The following is a 4,394-nucleotide window of genomic DNA, read 5'->3' on the forward strand; positions in this document are numbered from 1 at the left end:
GGTGGGGGGTGGGGTGAAGGGTTGAAAGAAAAGTGGAAGAAAAATGGAAGAAGGGGAGAAGTTTTTATACATGTTCTTATTTTTCTAGAGGGTGGATTTAAAAGTTTTTTTTATATTACATAGAAAGGCTGGATTATGTTCAGAATGTTTTTATTTTTGTCAAATTTTTACAATACAGACTACTCTAGAATGAATTATCAAGATTTGTTTGTAGAAAGTTAACTGTTTTATTATTGTTTTGTGTAAGAGTATGGCAGAGAAAATTCTAGAATTATTAAATTTAACAGGCCACTGTTTCTCAAAATTTATGTTAAAGTTTCGTTGTTATTGAAGTAACTCAACTGGAAATGAATGTTTTGATGATAATTATGATAATATCTTTATTACAAAATATCAGATCTTGAACACCCAGTCCTTACCCACCTGTCTTCTATTCTACCCCTTATAGACAATACCAACCAACACAAAATAAAACAATGTTTGTGTTGGGTGTTATAGAAGGTACTCTTCTTCAGAAGCACTGGCCAAGGTTACAAGAAGAGAACATACTTCTTTTACATCAATTATCAGTTTGAGTAATAAAGATTAGATTGAAATGGTACTATAATAAATGTTCTGTGTAATATCATCTTTACAATGTCAAGCAATGATGAAATCGCTGCATTCTGTGAAACACCAAATGTGGCTATTGCAGTCAAGGTATTAAAAACTGTTTGTAAAAAGCTTGACATTGTGAAAATAATGAGTGTAGGTCTGAGTTGGTGACTAATATTGAGAATAAATATATATATGTTATAATTATGAGTGAAATATTTATCTAATTTAGTATTCTGTATAATTATAAATAATTTGATGTTATTATACCATAAACCATAAACTTACAACATTCCATTCGGACATTGGCCTTGATTAGTCAGCTTGCTTGGTTTTAGTTCTGATTGTTTAGTTTTGCTCGGAGCTTGTTTGCGTCTGTTTAATTTTTATAATTATGTCGGTGCCATAAGTTTCCAGTTTTTGGACATGTTCTGCGTTGTTAGCTGATTTAGATAAACCTAATATCAAAACCGATCAACACTCAAGACTTGTGTTTAGTCAGTAACCATATTTCATGTCTGCGTTAACCAACAATTGCGGATATTTCAGACGTTTACCTTGTTAGTTGGTTTATAAATTTTCGTTTTGTCTGTTCATAAAGGTGCCAGCGTACTTTTGTTGTTTGTTTTACATGGATAGATTTTGCCTGTATAAAAACGTGTCAGCATTTCAGAATATTCGTGTGTTTAGTTAGTCGCTTGATAAGTTTTTAACCCTGCCAAGGAAGCATATGTTAAAGATATAGTTGGCTGCACCTTATTTTATTAACAGGTGTAGAATTATTGATGTAAATATTCTACAATTTAAACTGTGACAAATTCTATTATTCGCTTACCCGCTGCCTTTCATAATAATTTATTATCAATCCTATTTGCATATTGATTATAAGTTATGCAAATTCATGCGTGACAATTTTGAAATTAAGAGTTAAATACAGTATAGAAGGTTGAAATTGTTTTCAGAATGACGTGTGGACTTGTTACTTTTGGTCAGATTTTAGCTTGATTGGAGCGGAATTTTAGGGATTTTATTAAAATTGGTTTTTTTATTCTGAATCGAACAATTTGTGAAGGAATTACAGACAGTAGAAGCAAAATAAAATATTGTGGAGGCATTGTTGATAAAATTCTAAGAAGTGACTTTTGGATCAATTCAAACTTCATTAAAACACTTAAACACCAGTTTTATTGTTAACATCTTGATTTTAAACTCTGATATTGAGACAACAATGTTACAAAAAGTAGGACAATGTAAGGTATTCTTTTACAAACTTTCAGCTTTCCACAGAAGATATTTTTCTGAAAATGACAAGACATTGCGTGTAGGATTTTAAAGTTAAAAAGACATTTTTGAAACTTATTAATTAGTCCATGGATTAAAAGTGATCATTAAAAAGTGAATTTGTCAATTGTTGTTGGGAGAATAATTTGTGATATTCTGTTAATTTGAATCAAGAAATAAAATGGCAGATGCCCCTGCTGTTGAGGAAACTGACAATGAAGAGGCAGCACAGGAAAGTAAGTTTAGGCTCTCCCTGAAACTCCAAAATGGAATACATACCTAAATTTGGTAGCTTTGAGGTCTCAAGATGATAAAACCCTGTTTCAATTAATTTCAATTTCATTTCATTTCATCAATTGATTAGCAAACAAGACAACCCTTGTTCAAATCATTTCATTTCATCAATTGATTAGCAAACAAGACAACCCTTGTTCAAATCATTTCATTTCATCAATTGATTGGCAAACAAGACAACCCTTGTTCAAATCATTTCATTTCATCAATTGATTGGCAAACAAGACAAGAGATGTTTACAAACATTACTTGATAAATCTTTTCTGAGATTGAAGTCACAGATGCTATGTTGGTAGCCAAATTTGCAATTTCAGTTAAATTCACCAAAATATTTCACCAATCGGAAGTTGCATTGCACAGGGCTAAAAACTCTTGCTCTTACAACCCTTTCGTCTCGTTTCGTTTCGTTTCGTTTCGTTTCAGGTGAAGTTGTTCACCAACCTGAGAAAGAAATGTTTTCAATCTTTGCCTGTATGAGTCTTGTCTTTCATTCTGTTTCATTTCGTTTCAGGTCAAGTTGTTGACCAACCTGATGAAGAAGATGAGGAAGAAGATGATGAAATTGATGCTGGTGGGGACCAGCCAGATGCCAGTGGGGGTGGTATCATCAAGAAAAAGAAAAAGAAAATGGGAAAAAGAAAAATGAGAAAAACTTTATCTAATAAACCTCAGGATTTTCAGGTTAGTTTAACTTTTTAATTTTTGTCTGGGAGTGACTGCAGAACCACAAAATAATGTCATAATTTTATAACCCTAATACAGATTGAGTACAATCCTGTTGAAACTAAATAAAGTTAAACAGTAGGTAAGGCTTTAAATAATCAAAACAAATTTTTGCATAAAAAAGAGTTAGGTTAGTTAGGTTAGTGAGGTTAGTTAGGTTAGTTAAGTTAGCTCTATTGATTTGAAAATATAGTTGATGATGTTAAATAGTGTTATCTCCCTTCATTAGGATGCTAGTTATCCTCATCTTTATGATAATGGTACTTCTTACATATTTCTGAAAGATACGGTCCATTTTCAGATAAGCGTTCTTAATGAGCCTTGAAATTACTAGTCAACAGCTTGAGATGAGCTCATTGTTTTGGGCAGCAGCGATTTCAGTCAGGTGCTAATGCATAAGGAATGGGTTTTTTTTGCCCAAAATTGTCAAATCAAACTTTGGTTGAATTTGTAACTATTTGTAACTGCTGACTGAGTACTAACGGGATGTTCGACAACTTAAAGGAATCTTAAAGGATATCTGGTCGAATCTGATGAATCATTCGATTTAGTGGACGACCTGAGTGCACGCGCCCATTCTTGAAATCTGAACTCAAGATGGTTTTAGTGTTTTAGTCTGCTGATTGTTCAATCTCTAAAATTTTGGAGAACACATCCCAGGTTATAATTGTATTCAGTTATCTTTTCTTGTTATTGGGCAAAATATATATCTTGTAGCAACTGTTATCATTTGCTCTTTGATTTGTCTGGGATTAAATGGATCCAGACCTCTTATAAATATATTTCTTTCTCCCATGTTTGTCATGGTTTCGTTGCATTGTTGTTTTAAAAGTGTTATTTAAATTTCTGTGCAATTTGTCGAGAACTGGATGAGTTCCTACATGAACCAAAATATAACATTTCTTTTCCCATATTGATTCTTGTTTTGTTTTGTTGTCTGTTCTTCCAATTTGGTATTAAGTGTGCTCTACAGTTTATGAAGATCTACATGGATCTAATATTTCTAATACTGCCAAAATTTTCAAATGGTTTCCAATATTTGTTCTGGTTTTGTTGCTTTGACTGTTTTTCAGTTTGCTCGTCAATTTCTTTTGTGAACGGAAATATGTTGTTGTTTCCCCATATTTGTTTTTACTGTATTGCTTCAACAGTTTTTCTAATTTGTTATTCAGTTTGCATTGTAATTTGTCTGGAAATTCATGAATTCTGAGTTCTTTTCCTAGGAAAATATGCTTTTTTTTCCAAATATATTCTGGTTTTGTTTAGTGGTCTGTTTTTAAATTTATTATTCAGTTTTCTCTGCCCACTGAAAGTATTTTGACGTAATACAGGTTGATATTGATCTGGCAACGCCTACCGTTTATAAAGATTTATGTTCGGTTCAATACAAACTTATATTGAATATTAAAACTGGAAATATAACAATTCAACATACTCTGGCGACAGATGTTTCAAAATTAATCAATTTCTTCATTTTAAATTTGACCTAATTTCTATTTCTG

This window comes from Lottia gigantea (assembly GCF_000327385.1).
Source record: "Lottia gigantea unplaced genomic scaffold LOTGIsca_2154, whole genome shotgun sequence".
Taxonomy (NCBI): domain Eukaryota; kingdom Metazoa; phylum Mollusca; class Gastropoda; family Lottiidae; genus Lottia; species Lottia gigantea.